The sequence below is a fragment of the Nomascus leucogenys genome, chromosome X, assembly GCF_006542625.1.
Source record: "Nomascus leucogenys isolate Asia chromosome X, Asia_NLE_v1, whole genome shotgun sequence".
Classification (NCBI taxonomy): Eukaryota; Metazoa; Chordata; class Mammalia; order Primates; family Hylobatidae; genus Nomascus; species Nomascus leucogenys.
In genome coordinates this window covers 135,729,777-135,742,878 of record NC_044406.1, presented here as the reverse complement: position 1 = coordinate 135,742,878, position 13,102 = coordinate 135,729,777, and the positions used below count along the sequence as shown (strand labels likewise).

General features: G+C 43.7%; 1 protein-coding gene across 2 annotated transcripts in view; it reads right to left on the bottom strand.

The window, feature by feature from the left end:
- Positions 1-11,076, bottom strand: part of MTM1 (myotubularin 1) — a 102,825-nt gene extending 91,749 nt beyond the window's left edge. For both annotated transcript variants that reach the window (XM_003271839.4, XM_030807027.1), the window contains exon 1: positions 11,015-11,076. The gene's annotated coding sequence lies outside the window, so the exon portion shown is untranslated. The remainder of the gene's footprint in view (positions 1-11,014) is intronic.
- Positions 11,077-13,102: the final 2,026 nt, after the last annotated feature.

The window sequence follows — 13,102 nt, the reverse complement described above, 5'->3', positions numbered from 1 at the left end:
ACAGCAAGACCCTATCTCTACAAAACATCAAAAAAAAAATTAGCTGGGCATGGGGGCATGCACCTGTAGTCTTCAGCTACTCGAGAGGCTGAGGAGGGAGGATCACTTTAGCCCAGGAGGTTGAGGCTACAGTGAGCCACCATCATGCCACTGCACTCCAGCTTAGGTAACAGAACAAGACCCTGTCTCAAAAAACTTTATTTTCAAAAAGTCATTTGCAATACCAAAAAAAAAAATGAAATATTTAGGGAAACACTGAACAAAATACGTACAAGAATCACACACTGAAAACTACAAAACACTGCTGAGAGAAATTAAAGACCTAAATACAAGGAGAAATACTGCATGCTTGGGCGGGCGTGGTGGCTCATGCCTGTAATCTCAGCACTTTGGGAGGCCGAGGTGGGCAGATCACCTGAGGTCAGGAGTTCAAGACCAGCCTGACCAACATGGAGAAACTCCGTCTCTACTAAAAATACAAAATTAGCTGGGTGTGGTGGCGGGTGCCTGTAATCCCAGCTACTCAGGAGGCTGAGGCGGGAGAATCACTTGAACCCAGGAGGCGGAGGTTGCAGTGAGCTGAGATCACACCGTTGCACTCCAGCCTGGGCAATAAAAGCGAAACTCCGTCTCAGAACAAAAATATATATATAGATAGATAGATAGACAGACAGACAGATATATAGATACATATCACATGCTCAAGGATCAAAGACTCCTAATTGTCATGATGTCAATATTGATCTACAAAGTCAATGAAATCCCTATCAAAATCCCAACAGGCTTGGACAAGATGATTCCAAAATTTGTACGGAAAGGCAAGCGACCAAGAATACTCAAAACAATCTTGAAAAGAAAAAAAAAAAGTTTCAGTATTTCCACTACCTGATCCCCAGACTTATTATAATGCCTCAGTAATCAAGACACTGTAGTACTGGTATAAGGATAGACATACAGATCAATGGAACAGAACAGAGACTATAATTAGGCCCTTCTTTTTGAGGTCCTAGCAATGGTCAATCGATTTTCAACAAAATTACCAAAATGTGTGGGCCTTTTCCCACAAATGCTGCTGGAACAGTTTGATGTCCATATGGAAAAATAAATGAATCTTTACCCTTACTTCACAAAATATACAAAATTAACTTGAAATGGAACATAGACATACTAGTTTTATATTGCTGAATAACAAACTTAGCAGCCATGAACAGCACACATTTATCATCTCACAGTTTCTGTGGGTCAGGTGTCCAGGCACAGCTTAGCTGGGTCCTGCTCAGGGTCTCACAAAGTTGCAATCAAGGTAATGGCCAGGCTGCATTCTCATCTGGAGGCTCAACTGGGGAAAATCTGCTTCCAAGCTCATTCAGAGTGTTGGCAGAACTCATTTCTTTTAGGCTGCATGGGTGAGGGCCCTGGCTTTTTCTAAGCAGCTTTTAGTTCCTAGAGACCACCTGCAGTTCCTTTCTATGTGGCCTTCCTCAGTGTGGCTGCTCACAGCAACAAGTCAGCAAAGAGAATCTCACCTCAGGGAGGACCCAGACCTTTTAAGGGTTTTGTGCTGATTAATTCAGGCCTACCCAGGATAACTTCTCTTTTGATTAATTCAAAATCTACTGGTTGTGGCCTTAATTATATCTGTAGAATCCCTATGCTTTTTCCATATTCTAGTCTATATTCTAGAAGCAAGTCACAGGTCCTGCTCACACTCAAGGGAAGGGGGATCACACAGGTATAAACACCAGGGGTTGGAAAGATCTGTCTGCCAAAACAGATCTAAACATAAGAGCAGGACTAAAAAAGTTCTGGAAGGAACACAGGGGAAAATTTGTGTGAACTTAGGTTAAGTAAAGATATCTTAAAACACAAAAGCTCAAACCATAAGAGGGGAAAAAGTAAATAGGACTTCATCAAAATTAAAAATCCTTGCTCTTGCACAGGCACAGTTAAGAAAATGAAAGGCAAACCACAGTTTGAGAGAACATGCTTGCAAATCACATATCTGATGAAGTACTTGTGTCCAGAATATAAAAAGAACCCTCACAACTTCAGACAGACAATCCAATTTAATAAGAAATGGGCACAAGATTTCAGCAAATACTTCACCAAAGAAGATAAACTTAATGGCCAACAAGCACATAAAGACATGCTCACTATTACTAGTCACTAGGAATTTGTAAGTTAAAAATACAACGAGACACCATTATATACCCAGTCAAATGGCTAACATTTTAAAGGCAGACAAAGCCAGCAGGAATGCAAAATGGCACAATGGCATGGCCACTTTGGAAAACAGTTTGACAGTTCCTTGTAAAGTTAAACATACACTAAACATATGGCCCAGCAATGCCACACCTAAGTATTTACACAAAGCAAATAAAAACATGAGTCCACACAAATACTTGTATGTGAATGTTCATGGCAGCTTTTTTTCAAAATGGCCAAAAACTGAATCAACTCAAATGATCAACTACTGAATGAATAAATTACATTATAACCATACTATGGAATACTACTCAGCAACAGAAAGTCAGGAACTGCTGATACATGCAACAACACAAAAATGAATATAAAAAGCAGTATGCTAAGTGAAAGAATCCAGCCACAAAAATACCACATAAGCCTATCCTTGACAAATTTCAAAGAACTACGAGTGTTCACATCATATTCTTTCACCATAATGCAGTTAAGTTGTAAATCAGTTTTGAAAATACATAGAAAATACATTTCTAAGTAAAAATGTACTTCTAAACAGCTCACAGGTGAATGAAATCATAATAGAAAATAGAACATATCACAACTCAATAATCATGAAAATACTATGTTTTGAAACATCCAAACAGCAGAATAAATCTAAAGAAAGGAGGAGAAAATGAAGAATGATTCCTGGTATATTCTTTAAGTGAAAAGGGCAAGAGGCTGAATAGTGTATGAAATATGTTTCTGTGCAAGAAAAGGGGAAAATACATGTACGTGCTTGCTCAAATTTGCAAAAGATATTTAGAAGAACAAACCAATAAAACTGATAATCTACGGGGGGAAAGGAAACAGAATACCTGGTCAGAGATAGGGGTGAAAGCAAGACTTTTCTGAATATACCTTGACATAAATTTGACTTTAAAATCATATAAAGTTTTTACTCGTTAAAAATTAATCAAAAAAGCGGGGGGAAAGCCCTAAAATGGAAACAAATGAACATAATTATATTATCAAGTTGGTGCCATAACCACAACTGACAAACCTCTGGTTAGACTAATGAAGAAAAACAGAGGGCACAAACAATAGTAGGATGCAGGAATGAAAAGACAAACACAGCTATAGATTTGGCAGACATTTGCTAGTAGTTTAAAATCTTCCAGGCCCAGGCAGCTGTATATCCAAGTTCTAGCAACATTCAGGGAACCAGTAACTCCAATCTTGTACAAACTTCCAGAGAACAGAAAAAGGGGATACCTCAACTCACTTTATAAGGCTAGCATGATACTCAACTAGACCAAGACAGCACAGGAAAACTAATACCAAATCTTATGTATATAAGATGTAAAAATCCTAAAGAAAGTATTAGGAATCAAACCCAGCAGTAAGAAAGAACTTGGCCCTGTTGAGTTTATCCCAGCAATACAAACTTAGTTAATGCTACAAAGTTATATTAGAAAATCCCTTAAAATAGCCTACCACATGAACAAGCTCAAGGAGGGAAAACACAGCTTCTCCCTCACGCCTGTAATCCTAAGCACTTTGGGAGGCTGAGGCGGGAGAACTGCTTGAGGCCAGGAGTTTGAGACCAGCCTGGGTAACACAGTAAGAAGCCCTCTCTACAAAAACACAAACCAAAAACCTATCTCCATAAAGGAAGAAAAGGGGTTTGATAAAACTCAACATCCACTTATGACCGAAAAAAATGTACACCAGAAGTGCCCCCACACAAAACCTAAAGTAAACATTAATACTTTATGGTGAAACACTGAAAGCAAGAGCCTTCTCAAGTAAAGCTCTTGGGCCCCACCCCAGACGTACTGAATCAGAAACTCCAGGCATGACGCCAGGAATTTGTAGTTTTGCAAAAACCCCTCAGGTGATTATGATGTGGCTGCTGCTCTGAGTGGGAGCCACGGAGCAACACTGTTGGCATCACCTGGGAGCTTGATGGAAATGAGAAGAAAAAGCTCTCCGAGCCCATCCCGGAACCACTGAGTCAGAATCTGTTTCAACTCGAAGTCCAGGTGATTCATAAGGCAATGAAGTTGAGAAGCGCTCCTGGTAGTGCTGCACGCTGAGACCACTTTTTACAAATGCAAATGTCAGAGTCTCAGCCCAGATCAATTAAGTTCGAATATCTGTGGGCGATGCCCAGGGCAGCAAGTATGCAAAACTCCCCAAGTGATTCTAAGGAGCAGCAGGAAAGGCAATCCCCTGGTCCGTGGTATTCCCTCTAAGGGGAAACTTCTGTTTAGGGACTCTGCACCCTCTCTGAACAAGCCAGAGAAGAAAGAGGCATTCCTGGAGTTCTTTGAAGTTCCCCCCAAGAAAGAAGACTGCATTTCATACATATACCAATGGTGCCTTTTTAATATGGCTTACAAAACTAAAAACTGAAACCGAGAAAAAACCCTGTAGTCATGAGAGCTGCAGGAAGTTGCAGCGGAGGCTGCAAACCCAGAAGTCAGACTTGTCTGGGTTCAAATCCTGATATTGCTGCTTCCTAAACGCTTCAGCTTAGACCTAACCTCTCTGAAACTCAGTGGGGATCTTACAGTTTTTACCCCAAAGCGATGCTGTGAGGATTCATATGAGACCTGATGTAAAAGCACTGAGCTAAGGACTTGGCAAAGATTACACCTAATGTTAATGTAAGTTATGACTGAGGCGGCTATTTAAGCATTGACAGTGAATCTGATGAAATCCTCAGCAAATCAAGACCAAATGTATCTCTCCAGAGCTGTAGCTCCTGAACACTTGAAATGTGGCTAATCCAAACTGAGATGGGCTATAATGTAAAATATACACCTGATTGACAATTTAGTACCAAAAAGGAAAAACGTGTCATTATGTCAATGACACATTGAAATATTTCGCATATGCTGTGTTAAATATATTAAAATTGATTTCACCTGCTTCTTTACTTGTTCATTGTGGCTACTAGAAAATTTTAAATTACACATTCTCTATTGGCTAGCGCTATCTTAAAGGACTGGGAAGCCAGGATATGAGCTGGTACTATTAGACTATTTCCGAACTTTAATTTACTGCAAAATCACCTGGGGGCCTCATTAAAATTCACATTCAGCTTAAGGAGTCGGTGGCAGGTCTCAGTGGGTGAGGATGGGGCTTGAAATTCTGCCTGTCTCACCAGCTCCCAGGGAGCAAGGGCAATCTCCATCAATAAGAAAAACCTGTTTCATGCCATAGGCGTAATGGGAATCTCTGGGGAGATTATTAGAGTTGATACGGTGAAGGAAGGACATGTCCAGCAGAGAGTTAGACTCAGCTTCAACTTTGAAAGAATCAGTTCTCTCTCCAAGCAAGGGATTCAAAGAGGTAGGGGCCAGCACCAACAGTCAGTCCTCCCTTTGTGAGGGCAGTAGGGACCTGTGCTTTCTCTCCCAGATCCAGAACCACTGACATGGGCAAGGAATACCTCAGAACCAGGAAACTCAAAATGGAATACTGGCTGGGGTTTCTCATATCCTCCTAGTCACATAACCCGTGTTAACCGCAGCGCCCTCCTGGGGTCTCACTGAAACCAAGTGCAAACTTTCCTTCTTACTGTTATCCACAAACAGTACTGACACGCAGGTATATTTCATGTCATGGCCAAGTGTCACTGCTGTGCAGGCAGGTACATTTCTTATTTCAGTAAAACAGCTTGGGCCAATTCCAGGCCTGCTGGATTCCAGCATAGTACCTATTCTCCTAAATCCCCACCTAAGTCATCTCAGGGCCATAAAGCAATTTAAAAGTCATACAAGGGAATTTAAAGCACCACCACCTGATGCTAAGAATCTACCTTATAACCCACCTCTGCCTCTACATCTCCCAAGAAGGGGAAAGGATAACTGATGTAGCAATCCATTACATTCCAAGCAAAAGGCTCTGGGAAATAAACAATGCTTCCTTTTCACAAAAAAGTTCAAGGACATGCTATCGAAATATAACAATTATCACATGCCAAAGAAAGGGCATCGCTGTGTGCTGTCAGGGTTTGGAGGCAAGGGGATAAGAGCTGAATGAGTTACAAACAACTTTTATTTTTACTTTCAATTATTCCCCCTTCAACTTCCCACCCCAAACATACTAGCAAGGAAAGCAAAAACTAATCTGTACTCAAACTGCTCATGCCAAGAGTTCAAAAATCAAGAAGCTGAGAAGAAAAGGGTGGCAAGACAATGACTGATTCAAAGAACTTTCTCATTTGCTATTTGACCACGGCAAGAAAGGTTAAGCATGAGCTCCATTTCATCTGACAGACAGGGAGCAAGATCTCTAGACATGCAACAGAATTGTTTACAATGATCATGTGTGAACAATTCTAAGCTGGCCCCCTTTGTCTAGTTCAAGTTAAATAATGTTTACTAAATGTCTACTGTGTGTATAGGACCATCTTAGCTTTCAGACAATCAGAAAAAGTATCTCCAACCTCAGCCCTTTTTATTACAAGCACAGAAAATGAAAAACATACTGAAATATGTAGGAGTTACCTATTAAGACAAACAGTCAAGGAACAGCAATGCTAAACTAATACAAGTACATGAAATTCATTGCAAAGTGCAACTTACAGAGACATTTCAAGATACTGAGAAACAACTTTAACGAGAAAAGGCCACTCAGGCGCCCGCCCTGCCACTTAGGTGCCCGCCCTGTTCCAGCAAGGAGGATGGTACAGACCTGGGGAGCTATCAACGATCTCTTCCCCAGAGCCTGGATCGCTTTTTATTCTAACCCCAGAAGCACAAGCATCCAGTCTAGTATGGACTCAGGAGCCGCGGTCAGGTCTCGGTTGGAAAAGAGAAAGTCTTCCGTTCTGAGACACTTGGGAGAGAGGCAAGCAACATTCCCTGAGGCTGAGCTTGCCTTGCTGTCACCCTGTGATTGTTGCTTATACACTACTACCATTTTAGGAATACATAAAACGAAAACTTGTTATGGTATACCAGTGACATCAGGCCCCTATGAAAGAGGCAATATAAATACCTGCATATTTTAATGATGACAGAAGAGGGAGATTGAGGCAGAGAGGCCACACCTACAGCCACAGGGAAGATAGTCCAAGAACAGGAAGGACAACTGCCCTCTTAGATCAGTTCTCCAAATAGCAACTGCTTATACAACACATTCATGCAATAATAATAATGCTGCACAGTTTACAAAGGGCTCTGATGCACATTTGATTCTCTGAAGAACTCTGGAAACTTGGCAGGGCAGCTTTTATTAGCTCTATCTTACACATGGAAGAGCCACTAGCAGCAAGGTTAAATGACTTGTCCAGTGACACAGAGTTAAGGAAGAGAACTGGGACCTGAACTCAGCTTCTGGAATCCAAATGCAGGAAGCTTTCTACCACCTCACACAAACAAAAGGCTCATTTACCATAGTTCCTCTGGTAGAAATAGAAAGCACTAGTAGTACACGATGCCAATTATCTAAAGAGATGCCTCCACATTCTTAAAAAGAAAAAGATGAGACTGTCGTGGTACTCACAGTGGAAAAATACACTGCAAAGATTTCCAATGAAAAACCTTCCCCCAACTACAGGATGACAACTGGACCTAACTCAGTAACTCCTACTGGGTCTCCTGATACACTCTCACTTTCACGGCAGATGAACTAGAAGGGCTCTCTTGCTCTATTATTGTTTGTAGCAACAAAATGTGGCCTCAAGAAATTTCCAAGTCCAAATGGTAAAGGGAATATAGCACTGCAAGAACTGAGGACACTGCTGCCAGCGTTGCCTGGAACCAAAAGCTCATGCCAACAAGGAAATGTAGAGAAATGTCGAGAAAAGCAAGCTACTGGATTCCAAAAGTTTATTAAGACATAGCTAGGATAATGTTTTTTCTTAAAAACAAAAGAGTTCCATATCATTCAAGTCAATAACAGCTTTTCTTTAGTGTCTACTAGATGCAAGACACTTTTCCAAGCACTTAACATAAGATTATTCACTCAGTCCCTCCAGCAACCCTTTGAGAAAGGTACTATTATTATTTTCATTTGACAGATAAGGAAACTAAAGCACAGAGGTAAGTACCTTGCCTGAAGTCACACAGATAATATTAGGTCCAGGATTCAAATTGGGGCAGGCTGCCCAATCCAGAGTCAAAATCTTGTAGGCAAATGACGGTCCCTATCCCCCCCATCTGCCAAAAAGGAAATAAAGAACTAGAAAACTAGAAAATAATGAAAGCAGAACTTCAAAGAGGTCGAAAACAGGAAAGGAAAATTACTAAAGAATGAAAACAATCTATTATTCTGTAACAAAATCGAATAAACTTTAGAAATGAGAAACTCCAGCCTTTGAAATCCTCTGGTTACCCCTTTCAAATGTCACCTATTAATCGTTGAAGAGTCTCCACTTTTCTCTTTATTTTGGAGCCCTCAATAAGAGCAAGAACCATGTGTTTTCAGTGGTTTCTAAGTAACTACATTTTGTTAATCTGCCTCTCATTTTGGAACAAAAAATATTAAAGCATTTTTTGTAACTTTAATTATTTTTCAGACCTGTAAAAGTTTAAAATTTTGCTTTGAAGCCATTGAACATACAGCATATGAGAGAACTTAGAAGGTATTAAACAGATGAACTTTTACAGTCAACTCTCATTAATGCCATTTTATTAGTGAGCACTCTTGTTCCTAAGAATTTGAGTGCTTCTTTTCTCTTGAGCTATTTCAAAATGAACTAGTTTCTTTACAAACCACACAACACAAGGACTGATGATCATTTCAGATAAGAGGTTCACAGTACAAACCATTGCACAGGAAGAGAAACCCTTGTGCAAGGTAGCCTGAGAGTCCAGCAGACACTGGCATGAAATCAACAACCAATACTGACCTCAGCAGAGTTTTCTGTAGCTACAGTGAGCTATCTAACTATGAAAACAGCAAAAGATTTGAAAAATACCTCTCTAGGTATTTGAAATCACTTACTGTCTGCATGTAAGAGGGGGGTAAACGTGAGTAAAAATGAGGCTGGGATGAGCTTACCATCTAAAAGACACTCATTGGAGAAATGATGACTCCAAAAAATCTCTTTGATTCAGAGATTTACTTTTGGATTTATTTCCTTTAATGGAGCAGCAGCTGGCAATCTAAAACTAGAAATTCAAAGTAGTGCCCAAGTCATTCTCAATCATGCCAGCCTGTTTTACTGTCATTGTAAGGTTTCAGAGCTCTATTTTTTCTCATAGCACTCATCTCTGCCAGAAAATATATCATTGTTTTTTTTTTTTATTGTGTGCCTCCCCACATATAAACTCTATAAGGCAGGGACCTCAGCAGTGGGGCTCTTTGCTGTCTTCCCAGTGCCCACCGTTGGCATTCTTGTGTTTGATGAATGAATGAAACCATCGGCAACTTAATAAATGTAGTTAGAACTTTAAGTTAAAGAGACCAATCATTTACTAACTACACTAGAATCTACAAGCCCCCGTGAATGTTATCCACCCTCAAGCACCCTGGGAGGCTACTATACACTGGTGCTGCAGGCAGCACCACTGGTTCAAATCTCCCCCATGGTGTGGAATCTCTGAAAAGTAGATTTGATTTTGTGAAGCAGCCAAAAGCCATTCAGAATCAAATCTGGTGAATACATGATCGTGCCCAACATATGTGTTAGATGAAGGCAAATGTGTCTGCAAAGTAACAGGCCTGATTGTCTTATTTGGTTGGTAAACCGATTTTGAAGGAAATTCAAAATGGTCTGCAGTCTAGCAAAATTGCTGGCTCAGTCTCAAGACTCTAAGGTGGTTATTTCACAAGGAATAATACTGAGCTGTGGTAAGAAGAATCCAGACTAGACAGACACCAAGATACCCCCAGAGAGCTGGCTTGTGATATTAGCTTTGCCATTAAGTTGCCCTGAAGCCCAGGACATATTAGTTACCCTCTCTGGGCCTCAGTTCCCCCACCCAGGAAACAAACGAACAATGTAAACTTCAGGGTGCCAGTCAATTCTAAAATGCTATAATTTTATTCTTGTGAAGATCTGGTGTATCTGTTTCAAAACCAGTCGCAACCCACTTCGCCTCAAACGATGCGTGCGTCTATAAAGCTCTAATATAATTTTTGCAGCAGATTCACTTCTTACTTGCTTAGGCAAATACTAAAATTAGTTTTCACTTCCTGAGCGCAGCAAAAGGCAGTTAAGGGAGGCAACCCGGCCACGGGCGCTTGCTCGTGCCTGTGCATACTTCCGACTGCGTATCAGGGAACTAACCGTTCCCTCTAAGATCTTCCCTCAACTGTTGCAAAAGCAGATAAACCTCTCGTGTATGACACAGAAACACTGGCCGAGAGCGGCCATCGAGGCTTCGCGGCCAGGGCCGGGCTGCGGCCGCTCCGCAGGGCCCACCGGGGATGCGGCGGACGCCCGCTCCGTGCGGAGGGCCAAGGCGAGGATCAGCCGCGGAGCGTCGCCGGGGAGGCAGGGCGGACGCCCGGCCCACTCACCGCCCCGGGACGGGGAAGCAAAGTCCAGGCAGTGGCTGAGACGTCCGCCCCCAGCTCCACGGCCAGCCAACTCCTACCCCCGTCCCGACCTTCGCCCGCCGCCGGCCGGCCACCTTGGGCGGCGAAAACGGGAGGAAGCCGGAGGTACCTGCCCGCTGCTCCCTGGCCTCAGCCCTGCCCCGCGGGGACAGCGACGGCGCTTGGGCGAAACCCCCACCCAACCCTGACGGTGCGGCAAGGCCCCGCGCGACCCGCTGGCCCAAGGAGTCCCAACTTCCTCCTCCCGATCCCCTCACCACGGGTCCCCGCAGTGCCCGGCTCCGAGCCAGGCCAGCCGTGAGCGCGCACCCACCTCGGGCTCCGGGCGCCACCGCCGTTGCCAGGCTGCTCGGCTCCCGGGCCCTGCTCCGCCCCCTCTGGGGTCCGCCCCCCCCGGCCTGCCCGCCCCCGGCCACCGCCCGCTGCCCTCCTCCCCGTGCCGGTTGGCAGGACTGCATCACGTGACGGGGCAGGGGGCAGGAAGAGTGCGCCAGGTCGACCCGGGGAGCAGCTCCGAAAGGCGGGGCTCTTCGCCCGAGAGGCTGCTGGGAAGCCCATTTTGAAGGGTCCGGCCCATGGAGGCAGCTGGGAATTGTAGTTCGCAATATGGTGCTGGGGATGGGCGGGGCCAAGATGCCAGGGGCCATCCCTGTAAGGGAAGTTGGACTGGGCGCCGGGCGGAGGCAGCTGGGAAGCGTAGTCCCGGGACCCTTGTGTGGGTCTCCCCGTTTTTCTTCAGTAAAGAGGAAATCCAGAGGGAAAACTTCTCTACATAAGACTTTAGCGGATGCCACTAAATTGAGCTATTATTGGGTACACAGGGTTGGCTGCCTAAAGTTGAGATAGTATAAGGGAAAAAGAAATTTCACTGACTCTGGAGCAGGATCTGCAATTCACAAACTCAGCTAACAGCTGGGGTGTCCCTCAGCTGTGCCAGCACCTTTCCAAGAACGCAATTGAGACTTAGTGAACGGAAACATTTCAGTCCAAAATTCCTTCTACTTGTTGAGGTTTGGGTCAGACAACTATTGATACAGTAAAAAGAAAGGGACAGGAAAAAGAGAAGGAAGGCAAACTTCAAGAAGAGAATTCATTGTGTAATCAAATAAAACAAACAATCTGGGCCGGGCGCGGTGGCTCACGCCTGTAATCCCAGCACTTTGGGAGGCCGAGGCAGGCGGATCACCTGAGGTCAGGAGTTCGAGACCAGCCTGGACAACATGGTGAAACCTCGTCTCTACTAAAAATACAAAAATTATCCAGGCGTGGTGGCAGGTGTCTGTAATCCCAGCTGCTCGGGAAGCTGAGGCAAGAGAATCGCTTGAACCCGGAAGGGAGAGGTTGCAGTGAGCTGAGATGGCACCACTGCACTCCAGCCTGTGTGACAAAGCGAGACTCCGTCTCAAAAAAATTAAAAAAAAAAAAAAGAAAAGACAACCTGGCACATAGGAAAATGAGCATAATATTCTTTGTACTGCATAATACTTATACATGAGCAGTTCGAGTAAATGGGATGACTTTATCATGACCTGTTTTTTTCTCTTGTATGTGTTAGTTCTCCAGCGTCTAAAAACAGTATTTTACCTGATACCAGTGTATATGTGTACGTGTGTTTCTACATAGTCACACACATATACACATATATTCATATATCATTATTTATATATACATATATATATTCTTTATTGAAGAGTCTAGACTTCTTAGATGAGTAACAAAGCCATCCAGAATCCAACCCAACCCGCTCTTTAGCCACTTCTCCCAGTGTGCCTCTTTTTGCTCTTCACCCCAAGCTCTGGCCTAGTCCCAGGGAACTTGATGCACCAGGTTTTTTCTTTCCTCCAGCCCTTTCCACTTGGTCCTCTCTCCTGGATTTGCCAAACTCCTGGAAATACAGCAGAACAGCAGCTGCTCCTGGGCCCCCGCACAATTAGAAGTCTCCCCCACCCAGCCCTTCTTGTTGTACTGATGTCATCATTTGCTTACACGTCTGCTCTGCCAACTCCCCTCCCCAGACTATGAACTCCTTTGAATCTCATTCACTTTTGTGCTGGATTTCAAAGCACGCTCAGTAAATTTGCATGCTAGAGAGGCTCCCTGGTGGGCTGCTGAATAACTCTGGATTCCTAGTATCTGTGAATCTTAGGCCAGAGGGATAGAGGAAAATGGGGATGGGTGGAGGGAGGGCAGCAGCTGCCTGGGATACCTTGCATATAATAGGCCTGGTTAAGTGTCCCAAGATGAGGCCAAAGCTTTTTGCTGGAGCTGGGAGGAGCTGGGGGTTGGGAGGTGGGGAAGGTTCAGAGCAGGGATGGTCTCAAACTAAGGAGGTAATTCCTGAAGATTTTTCCAGGGTCCAGCCCCAGCCCAGCCCCACCTCTAGAAAGATGCAATTCAACCA